At 43.8% G+C, this 12,160-nt stretch overlaps 1 protein-coding gene and 1 long non-coding RNA gene across 5 annotated transcripts in view; one reads left to right on the forward strand and one right to left on the reverse strand.

The window, feature by feature from the left end:
* Nucleotides 1-12,160, reverse strand: part of PPFIA2 (PTPRF interacting protein alpha 2) — an 854,871-nt gene that overhangs the window by 295,970 nt on the left and 546,741 nt on the right. The window lies entirely within an intron of this gene.
* The window catches only part of LOC109295762, a 16,690-nt gene continuing 11,193 nt past the window's right edge, over nt 6,664-12,160 (forward strand). Inside the window, exons 1-3 of the long non-coding RNA XR_002096828.1 lie at nt 6,664-6,837; nt 7,493-7,505; nt 11,371-11,377. This is a non-coding gene — a long non-coding RNA (uncharacterized LOC109295762). The remainder of the gene's footprint in view (nt 6,838-7,492; nt 7,506-11,370; nt 11,378-12,160) is intronic.

A 12,160-nucleotide genomic window follows, 5' to 3' on the forward strand; every position in this document is an offset into this window, starting at 1 on the left:
AATGGCCTCACCCACCTTCCTTCCCTTCCCCTTCCCCTTCCCCTTCCCCTCCCCTCCCCTGCCCTCCCCTCCCCTCCCCTGACTTGGTTCTGCAGTGGCTGCTTCTGGGCAGTGGCTCTGAGCCCTACTCCCTGTGGGCAACAGTGCCAGGGGAGAGGTTCTCGACTGGCCCGGGGCCCATGAGTTTGTTTGTCTAGGGCCCACAAAAGGGTAAATTTGGCCCTGCTTGTATATTATTTTCCTTGATACCCAACAGTAAATCTACTAAAAGATTAATATAAGCTGAGATGTTATTAATATTTTCACTAAACCAAAAAGAAGTTGCTAACAGTTAGAGATATATAGCGTTGATGAGAGTTACAGAGTGCTTGCAAGTAGGGCCAGCTGGAAAAAAATACTTTTGAAATGTTTTTCATTCTGAAAATACCGAAAGAGAGGGACTGAACCAAAAGAGACCATCATCTGGCAATACAGAGACTCACTAAGCTGAGAAAAGTTAGGCAAACAGAAACTAGTATCTGTGCCTTCCACATTCTAGGTGAATGCATTAATCACTGGATATTAGGTATTCTGATCAAACCTCTCCTTCCCCCATGAAGAAACAGAATTTTTCAGTGAAAAAAGGTTTAATCAGTTTTATTCAACAGTCATGTGGGAGGCTCTGCTGATGACCATGTACCTCTATTTATCTTAAATAATTCCAGTGTGCTCTGTTTTTAAGCCACTTGCTGCGGACAGACATTCAAAAAGCCTGAGACTGAATTGATTCAATCTTTGCAGGTTAGTCTAACTAGGCTAGGCTGAACCAGTTTATAACCATGCAGACATCCAAGAAATGCCTGCATGCCTGCAGTGGCTCAGGGTAGAACCCAGGGGGCACTAGAGCAGCCCTCCCTTCCCTTCCGCAATGCTTGAGCTGAGGGGGGAGGGTGGCAAGGCCCCAGTAGGATGCTTGGATTAGAGAGCCCTCCCCCCCCGCCCCCCCCCCGGCCAAGCAGTCCAGCAGGCAGCTGATAACACAATGTTTAATCCCCCTAACTCAGTGTTTATCAGCCCATTAAGAAAACAAAGAAAACAAAAGCTTCTCTTCATTAGTTCAAGCTTTTCTTAAACAACTTTTTCCAGGGAAGGAATGGAGGGATATTACCAGCTACCAGTTGATTAGCTCTAAAAAGTCCTAAGTGGACACAGTCCTGCCTGCCTTTGTCTGATCTCTCACAGCACAGACTGTCAGAATGTGGTATGTTAGCTAATGCTGAGAGATGTCTGTGTGAGGCAGGGGGGAGAGGGGAATCCCTGCTTGAGCAGGGAGTGGTGAGGGGAAGGGGGAGCAGAGGGAAGCCAGGCAGATGCCTGCAGTCTCTGCCAGAGCTCCAGCCAGGGAACAGGGGGGAGAAGCCGGCTCTGCTGTGGAGCTGAGAACCCCTCCCAGAGAGCATGTTGGGATGATGGGGGAGTCTGGGTTAACTTAAAACTGGAGGGGTTCTGGGACAGACATTGCATAAACCAGTTTGACCCAAATCAGTTAAGTCTGATACTGCATTCAACCAGGTTTATCTCAAATGGGTTTCAGCCCTTTTCAAACTGGTATATGTGCACTGAACATCTGTTTTGTTACAGGTTTAAACCAGTTTCTGATCACTTAAATCAGTTTATGCATAATGTCTGCCTCTAGCCATGATGTGCAAGGTGTGCGTAAGGATATGCAAGGTATTCGTTTAGGTGTACCACTTCAAGTATGTGAGTATCCCCAGTGAGGTTCGCAAGACTACTCATAAACAAGCACTTTGCTCAGTTTCTGAGATGTGAATCCAAGGAATGGTCTGAGCTCTGACAAGATAATACTGGAAGATGCGAGTTTTGGGGGCCAGACTAACTGCACCTTACACAGGAGGAACTCAGAGGCTGGTAGGACCCTAACCTTTTAACACTAAATTTTAGGGGGAAATTATGGAAAGTTCCTCAGTCACAGGCTACAAAGTATCTTGCAAGTATTTCTGGAGAACAAGAGCAATTGGGCCACATGAAATAAAGATGGTTATAAATAATATTTTCATAATATGAAAAAGATGGTATCTCACCATCTGGAACACACAGTCTAATTATAATATCTAATATTATATGTGAGCCTATTACAGAGTAAGCTTGCTTTTATTAGTAATAAATTACCATCTTAAACCTTTTATTCAAATGTAATATAGAAGATCTATCTATACATTAAAAAAATAATTATTAACTGTCACAGGCATGGACATTATAGTATCTAATTCTGACCTAAGTATGGAACATTATACTAAATAGAAACAGATCTTCTGAATAGATTTTGCAGACCACAGATGAAGATCATAAAGTTAAATAATACCAGAATTACTTAGTTAATCTTATGTAATATTTTGACAAAATAATAAAGCACATTGTAAACCCCTTGAGAAACAAATTCATTTAGTTTCTGCTGATTAGAAATGATGGATACACACTAACTGATAATGTGTATCTTCATCAAGAGGAATACTTTTGGGAATGACTAGGGACAAAGGTTAAACAAAATTTTAATTTTTCACTGAAGCAATTCAAATAGACAATTAGTCAAATACTGAGACCTATATAAGTTTTGCTATATTTATATCTTTTTTCTTGGTCCTATTCCAAAAATATAATTTGATATTACTTAAGTAACAACACTGACATAAATAAACACTGACATAAATAAACAACACTGACATAAATGACATTTAAAAAAAATCCAAATCTACTGAAAACAACCCAGAACTATAGATATATATGTATGTAATGTATATAAATTCTATGGACACTTGTATGTGTGGCACAGAGATGATTTACATGTGACAAAAATTCCCCTTTGTGTGGCTTAATAGCATCACACTTTACCCACAGGTGAGTTCTGGGGCTTTTAAATTAATTCTCATTGTCACAAACTAAACCACATCCCAATGTAGTTTAGCTGGCAACATTGCAACTTGCGACATTGCAGCCACGTGTACATGGTAATTTAATTCACTGAATGACATGCAGTGATCCCCCTTGTCCACCAAGTGTTGCTAGAATTTGCAGGCATTTGTGTGTAATGAATGTTTTAAGATACCAGATGCAGCAAAGAACCCAGCATGAATCAATTTTTGCCTGACTTCCTTTTCTTACTTCATTAAATACATAATCCAAAGAAACCATTTTTTGTTTGTCATCTCCTATTTCAGTTAGTGTTGTGAGTGTCCTAGAGTGTGTTGAGGGGCTGAAGATCAGGGTGATCCCAGGATGTTTTGGAGATCAATCAGTGTCTACTATGTATGTGCTCCCTTCTCCACTATCAGGGATAATGCAGTGCATGGTGTACCCTGACCCCCTCAGAGCTATTCTAGAAGTACTGCACAGTGAAGCATGCTGTTAAAGGCTTCTGCTCTGAGCATTTAACATCTAATGGGAGGTTAGTGGGTCCCCAAAAATTCCCCTGCTGTCCCTGGAGTGTTTGAAGGGGGCATTTTAGAACTTCCCTTTTATTAGTTACTTGTTTACTGCTTTGTAGTTGTGGGATAGGGGAGTGGTCATTCAGCAGTGTTTCCGTGTTCTCTGTTTGGCTGTTTTAAAATTTATATTTGAATTAAAATTTCATTTTAGTAGGTTTCTATTTTTTCAATCAAGCTATGCTTAGCAGTACTTTAGTTATCTGTGGGGTATCAGTTTTGTGGGTAGTGGCTGCTGTTGTGGGGGGGGTCTCCCTTGAGCACTGGTGTAATTTTGGTGTGGGGGATGCTTTTAGCCAGAAGGGGTGACTGGCCACCCTTGGGGTTCAGGGCTCATCCATTTAGTCCTCTGCTCAGTGCCTGTTTTTTTTCTGCGGTGCACTTTACAGATTTTAGGGGCATTCCCCAAAAAACCCCAAATGCCAAGTTTTAGAGGAGGGATGGTTACATGAAACAAGTCCTGCTAGATGTGGGACCTCTGTGATCCCCTACCCTACACCTCTAAAACAACCCTTTTTGGCTGGCTGTGGTGTGATTGTCTCCCTAACACCATTAATTTGCTTGCCGCTTTTATGTGAACCTGACAAGCAGAGTGCTGTGAACCCGATCATGAGCTTATAGCGCTTCCGCTTTATGAATAGTGGGTGAGTTCTGTCACCAATCATTTCCTCATCAACTATTTTGCAAGTTCTCAGCATTTCAGATCATGTCCCACTGGGAGTGGTCTTGACACATCATTCACTGGGCTGGCTGCTACTTTGCCAAAGGACCTAGCCGGGCTAAAACATATCTAGAACAAGCATGCACATATGATGTACAGAGTTGCCATAGGTGCAGCCAGAGTCCCCCTTCCTGGCTTGACTGACCTTTCTGTGCTCCAAAATGTCCCAGGTGAACCCCTCTGACTAGCACCAAAAAGCTGTGGTGTGAATGTCTCCCTAACACCATTAATTCACTCGCTGGTTTTATGTGAACCTGACAAATGGAATTTGTCCCTGGCTTGACCCTGTCAGTTGCCAAATTGTCCCACATGAACCCCACTGAATGGTGCCAAAGTTGCAATAGTTGCAGAAAATGTCTGCTGCCCAAATTTTGCCCAGACAGAATAGGGTTGGAGAGGGTGTGAATTTCCCTTGGCCAAGTCACCTCAAGACCTATAAATTGACTTTAGCTCCCTGAGGTGCTCCTGATTGATCTGAGATGTCTGATGTTGGAGAACAGAGCAGACTGGGGCATGTAGGTCTAGGTCAAATTGGACCTTTGCTGAAACAAAGAGCCTGGTGTGGGTGCTGGGGGACCCTGAGGTCATGCACCAGTTTGTCTGCAGCCCGCATGCCAACAGGCATATCTGCCTTGATGTTGCATGGAGAATGTCACAGTGAGGAAACAACAGGATGCAAAAACAGTGCTGTGTCAAGATGAAGATGCTGTGGGCACAATTCCACAGGGATGTTGACCGAGCACAGCGGCAGGGTGCCCCACTGTGTGACATGGCCCACCAGCTGCTAATGGAGGTACTAGATCAGTGTGAACACCAAGGGACAGAGAACCTCCAGGGCGTCCTCACTTGTAGACATTTCACCAACCATGGCTGTGACTTGCGGGAACTCCAGGCACTCCAGTGGAGAAGACAGCAAGGGAAATAGATCAAGGACCTCAACTTCCACACCCGTTATGTGAAGCCTTGGGGAACCTTATAGTCAGCTATCACCTGAACTGACAGCTGCAATTAGGCTGGGCTGTGAGGTGAAGAGAGGGAGAGGGACTTGTTTGCAGCAGCTTGTTTGCAGTGGGATCACACTTGTTTACAGACTCAGGGCCTGCTATCCGCCTCAGCCAGGCACCCCTTCTTGGTTATTTTTGGCTGACCTCTTCTTCAACATTTGCAAGATTCACAGAGTGAAACTTTTTAGAGTGGCAAATATCCTTAATTTACTCTATTTCCCACACTGATTTTCAGTTCCAATTCCAAAGATGCCACCAAGGACACGGAGGCAGCCAAGGCAGGCTGCAGCTGATGCACGAACCAACAGGCTGGTGAACACCCTCAGGGACTGCGAGCAGTGGCTGCGTGAGCTGGTCAGACAGGTCTGTCATGCTGCGGGAAGATTCATGGCCATCCAGCATGAAAGGAACCATGCAGAGTCAAGGAGGCATTCAGAGACTTGGCAGGACCAGCAAATATGTGGGCATACTGGTAACAATTCTATGCCTGATGGTTGTCAGCCCTGGTCCTGCACCTGCCCCTGCCAGGGAGCAGCAACAGCCAGCACAGATGCATGCTCTGCCATCCCCAAGTTCTCAGTCATGCTCTGAATGAAAGTCCACCTTAGAACCAAGTTTTTTAGTTAGAACTGATCATTGATTTTAGTTTGTTTGTTTTTCATGATTCAGGCACAGCGATAGTAATTGCACTATTATAGTAATTGTGTTTTTTCACGAATCATGCACCCTTATAGTTATCCATAGTGATTCAGAGTAATTATAAATTGCTATCTTAAAAGAGGTATTCTATGGTTTGTTTACTCTTTTAGTTTTGTGTTTGTAAATAAAGGTTTCTATTTGCTTTGTTCGATTCTTTGTGTCACGCTCTGTTTAAACTAGCTAATGGAAGGTTGTGGGGGAAGTTGCTTGCTGGCTTGTATTGGCAATTAGACTTCTTTTGGTAAGCTTGATGGGGTCAGAAGACCAGGCTGATGTGCTCAGAGCATCCCCCCCAATTAGTGCTCCCAGCCTTAGCAAAATTCTGGGCCATCCCACCACCAACTGGCCTTGGCTTTCCCGCTGTGTCTTTCTCTGGTCACAATAATAAAAGCCCAGGCCTTGAAACCACCCCCCTCCCCAATTCCCCCCTTGGGTGGGCTGCCCAGGGAACAGTGGAAAGCTGCATGCACTCAGAGGAAATGTTATGGGAGCAATGCAGCAGCCCTGATTACAGTGGCTTCCACTGGCTGGCCACGGCTGGCTGCTTGCTTCTGGAGTGGGATCATAGTAAGGTCATGGTCATGGTCATGGCCCTCTGTGCATGGCCCCGCTCCTTTAGGCTCGTGATCAGGTTCACAGAACTCCGCTTGTTGGATTCATATAAAAGTGGTGAGCAAATTAACGGCATTAGGGGACAATTACACTGCAGCCAGGCATAAAGGGATGTCTTAGAGGTGCAGAGTGGTGGAGGAGCAAAGAAAAAATAATCTAAACATGGAAAAACTATTAAATATTGAGAAAAAACATTGCAAAATCTAAAATAAATTTTAAAAAAAGACAGAAAACTTGGAAGCTTATGTACAGAGCAAATGCCAGGACCTGCAAAACTAATGCTAGTCCTAGATTACCTATTGATTTAAAATTTAAAAAAATAGTAAAATAAAAAATACAAATTAATGGTTTATAAACCCAGGGTAAAAGAATTTTCAGCACAGTACAAAATTTAAAGCACTCCTTTCTTTAATTTTATAATCCAAATTATGTATCTCCTGGTTGTTGGCAAGAAAAGTCTGGGGATTTTTGCTCTGTGCGCGAGACCTCGGCTCTGCGACTATGCAAGTTCTGCTGCTCCTTTCCATGATGGCTTCCCTCCCCGCCAGAGGACCCTCCCGCCTTGTGTTAATGGACTGGGCATTTGTTTCCTGTAGACCACCCACCCAGTTGCTGCCTTCCTGCAGCATGGGATATCCTGTACCCTCTCCCTGGCCATCCTGAGCACAGCCCAGTGCTGCCGTGTGGCCGCTGCATATGGGGCCTGTCTCAACTCAGACCCTTGGTCCCATGCCCAGGAATTGGGACTCCCCCTAAGTTAATGCAGGGAGCGTGCCACAACACTCCAATATGTGTGGGAAGATATAAGAAATTCACGGGGCACTAGATCTTTGTGCACATATAAGCGAGGGGAGAATGTCAGCGCCCTGTTTGAAGGGGTGGCTGTTTCAGTGAAATAAAAAAACCCCAAGCAGATTTACACACAAAATACATTTTACTTGCTTACATAGAAATAGTAAAATGAAAAATAAGCTGAGAATAAAAAAAAAAGTTAATAAAAACAATTTTAAAATATCGGTAATTTAAAAAAAATATGTCAAAATATGTGTAAAATGATTCCATGAATTAAAGTAATGAACAGAAACTTAATTAAATTATCAAACTTATGAAACAGCACCACTTTCAGTCACCTGTTCATATCAGCATGCTGTGAGCTATAGGCGCTCCTTGCTGTAATTTAGTACAAAGACATCAACGGAGCGGATTGTTATGCAGTGCCTCCTGCAGTAATTTCCTGCAAATAGCGCACTGAACATTTTATGAGATTTTTGAGTGATCATATGTACACAATGATGGAAAAAATTAAAACCCACCATTTCAATTTAGGGGTATAGACTGAAACCCTGAGGACTAAAACCCCCATCACATGTAAAAGTGCCCTAAGAAACCAACAAGCATCAGAAGCAAAGAGGTGTGATATATCATTCTTTATAATGTCACATAAGAAAAATTCTCTCTCATCTCCTTTATATTTCCATCATGTGCATCTGCATTTGAACATGGGTGTGCATTTAAGTGGAAAGACAGAGGCACATACATCCACAATGACAGTTTTTATTCCTGTCCTTTCCTATCATCTTGAATCTATATTTAACATGAGCTGTCACCTTGATTCAGAAAGGTACTTAATCACATACGTAGTTTGAAGTGCTTCAAAAGGTGAGCCAGACAGATGTACATGCCCTCTGAAACACCAAAAATGGTGCAAGTGCACTTTCTTTTATATATGTATACTTTATGAAGTGCGAAAGGGGACCCCCTGGCTCTTCCAGCAAACCACAGTGCTCTGTTCCCCTTCACAGCCCCTCCCCAGAGGTTGCAGGCAGGGAAGAGTGGGGTACTGTATCAGTTACTGTTATCTGTTCACTGCCACTCTCCTGGAGCATACCATCCCAGCTACTGATCCCCATGTATCTCCCAGTTCTTGGTGGGGTGAGAAGGGCATGGAGTCTCCTGGTTTTAGTGGCAAGGAGAGACATTCCTCCGTTCTCCTAGTTCTGGAAGGGCAGTGCTCTAGGACAGTGAAGGTGGAGAGGATAGGGGAGAGCTCCCAGACATTAGTTACAGCTCCTCACTAAGCCTCTGTCTCCTGGGCTTCTGGCAGCATGCATCTATGTTAATGCCATCTCATGTGCTTCTCTCTCTTGTTCTTTCCCTCTCTCTTTTCTCCTCCCTGTACTTCAAGAGAATATTAGCACATCAGTAGTTAACAGTTTATAAGTCAGCCACTTTTGAGGTTCCATATCCTGGAGTTTTATAATATAAGGCAGAGGAAATAACAGGAATTGCAGATGTGCCCTATACCATCCTAGTGGACTCTGATCTCCCATATTCTTTACATTCTTTGCATTCTCCTGATATGTATACATGCTGCTAAAAGATGAAGATTACAGGTACGCCCTATGATACCTATTAATAGTAAGCTCACAGCATTGCACAGATTCAAAGCTTAAATATAGTAACATTATCTTAAAAGATCTGGTGAATGGCCTCTTCTGGGATTCATACTCACTGGGCACATCTACATGTTCATTAATGCAACATAATTATGGTGCATTAAGTTTAGTACATGTAATTAATGGGTATTTAATGCACTATAATCAGCACTACAGTACATCAGTGCAGATGAACGCTTTCTGTGTGACACTTCATATGCATTGGACTAAATCTAGTGCGCATAATGTATTAGCAGTTTTTGCCAGCCATGCTAATGTACAGTAAAATTAGTCCTATGCGCATGTGGCATCTCATGGAGATGTGCCCATTGTCTGTCAAATAAAAATTGCTACTTATTTTAATGGTGTTCACCAAACACTGAAAAAAATGGATTTGTTATACCTCAGTTCTCAATTGCATTGTATCTTGGCTCCTTATTGTATAGGCATAATAAAGCAATAGTACAAACTAACATAAACAGCACCAGATAAAACAATTTGAGCAACACTTTCAGGGATGGGAATGCTCCTGACATGATGAATTCTGAAAGTATCAGTTCATCAACTAGCAGAACAAACATGAGTTTTATATGATTTTTATGTAAATAGTAAAAGCTTCATTTGTACACATGAAATACATTATAATATATGTGATTATGAAAACATATACATACATGCATACACACACATATGTGTATGTGTGTGTCTGCGTGTGTAGTAAACAAAATCAGCATATAATATATAAACGTTATAACATATATATGCTGACCTTGCTTTTTATCCCAACATTTTAAAGCAATGATCTTCATGCATGTTTAAAACCAACTCTCACAATTCAAGGACAACAAAGTCTGTTAAGTCTTTTGAGCAGGAGCCAACTTTTTATTCTGTGTTTGTACATCACCATCACAGTGTGGTCCCATTCCATGAGTAGAGCTTCTAGGCACTCGAGTTCCATAATTCTCTATATATAAAGGGCTTAGTCCATCCGTCTGTGCATCTGTCTGTCTGTCTGTCCATAACACTCTTGGAGCACTTTGACTGGTTGTCTCAGCAGCCAATCATAATACTTACAGAAACAACCAATCAGAGTGCTCTGCACAGACAGAAACACACAGTGGAGCCCTGCCATGATGCGGGCATGGATGGGATAGAGCAGAGGGGTAAGACCCCTGCCTAGCCCTGCTCCTTGGAGGCAGCGGTGGCACAGGGTGGTGGTGGCACGGTGCTGGTCTCACCCCTGCTCCCCCATCTCCTCCATCATCTAGCGAATTGCCCATCAAGAATGGCAGTGAGGACAGAGCACTGCCATGATGGTGGGGTGGAGGGGATGGAGCAGGAGGGAGAGGCCAACTCTGGACTGCCACCACTCTGCACCGCTGCTGCCTCCAAGAACCAGGGCTGGGGGAGAAGCAAGGCCCAGCAGTGGCACAGGGTGCTGGCAGAGGGGGACAGAGGGGATGGTGGTGCAAGCTCCCCCCCACTCCTGTGAGGTGGCAGTGGAGGTGCAGGGTGGTGGGTGGTGGCACTTCATTCCTTCCCCCTGCCCTCCATTATTCTTTACTGGCAATTTGCTAGATGACAGGAGAGAGAGAGTAGGGGTTGGGGTTAGGGTTAGGTCATGCTGGGGTGGTATGGGGCCAGACATGAACTGGGGGAAGTTGGGGTGGCGTGAAGCCAGATGTGGACCAGGAGCAGCGCAGGCCAGTAGCTGGCAGCAGCAGCCTCCATGTGTAACCTTCCTCTCCCTGCCCCTGCTTGTGGGAGGCAGTGGCGTCGCAGGGTGGTGACATGTGGCACTCTGTCCCCACCCACCCCCCATCATTCTTGACAGGCAGTTCACTAGTAAACAATAATCACTGTGTATTAAAAACTATTCATATTTATTAAAAATGAATATAAGCCTTAGTATTATTATTATAAACATCAATAAATATTTATATTACTGCAGCACACAAAGGCTGCAATCAGAATTGAGGCCCCGTCTTTGTTACCTCTCAGCTTCATGTTCTTGGGGAACCCTGATACAGGACGCAGCCTTCCTGACTCACAAAAAATTCCCCACCCCCTCCCCTCTTCTACCTAAACAAAAACTGATTAAGATGCAGTGGGAGACACACCTAAAACCCTCCAGATAAGGGTGACAAGAGTGAAACAACTGCCCTAGGTCTCATTTGCATCCAAGATGGAACCAGATGACAACTCATTCACATGGGAGATGGAGAACAGAATGCCCGAAGCAGAGACCGCAGCGAATTCTGGGATCAGAGAAGCAGGGGAACACTGCATGATGGGGAATCTGTGCTCCAAATGCTAATCAATACACATTTACACACACCCAGCTCAGCATTTATCAGACAGGTCCTAATCTGGATTTACAAAGGACATCCCCCACCTCGCCCACACACACCTCTAAGCAGAAGTAAAGTTTAATAGGCATCTTGGGCCGTACATTCCCCGGTGCCACTATGGGAGGCCTATTTAAACTTGATTGACTAAAACTTGGTTGCCAGGTTAGGGAATGCTGAGGCAAAGAGACCGAGTCAGAGGGGGAACAGGCAACATTTGAACAATGGTAAAGGGTTCATCACAGCCTCCAGACCGTTGAAGCCCTGACCACAAGTGATGTCATACTTTTCCCGGGACGACTGGTGGATGTCCTTCCCCCCCCCACAAAAGTTATGAACACTCCAATAATTGACTTAAGTCTGTTAAAAGACTAAAGTAAAATCTGGAAAAGTCATGCTAAGCTGAGCCTTGTTCACAACAAATAAAAATCTAAACCCCTGATGCTGCAAGCTATCAATTGTTTCTAAAGAAACCATGACATATCCCATCAGTATATCTGCTATCCACAGGAATTTCAAGCTGGCTCGTAAGTGTCTGGTTACCTTATGTTTTCCTGATTATCAATCAGGTTTTTTTTTGAGATGTTCCAAACCAGATAACCCCTTGTCAAGAGAAAAGACAATGATTTACAGTATTGAAAATGTTTGGAAGAAGCTGAACCGAGGGTATGAAAATCTGTAAAAAAAGCAGCAATGTGTGTGTGCGCTTCAAGAGGAGAACTCTCTCACACCACCTGCTGTTGTTCTCAAGACGCTGAAAGAAACAGATTGTCTCCCTTCAAGGATTGTGCTAAGAATTTTAACCTGTCAGCGAACAACCCAAGTGCCTTGGACTGGTGAGATCCCAGCGCTCTCTCTCTCT

The sequence above is a fragment of the Gavialis gangeticus genome, unplaced genomic scaffold (assembly GCF_001723915.1).
Source record: "Gavialis gangeticus isolate Ggan-Ray unplaced genomic scaffold, GavGan_comp1, whole genome shotgun sequence".
NCBI classification, from domain to species: Eukaryota; Metazoa; Chordata; order Crocodylia; family Gavialidae; genus Gavialis; species Gavialis gangeticus.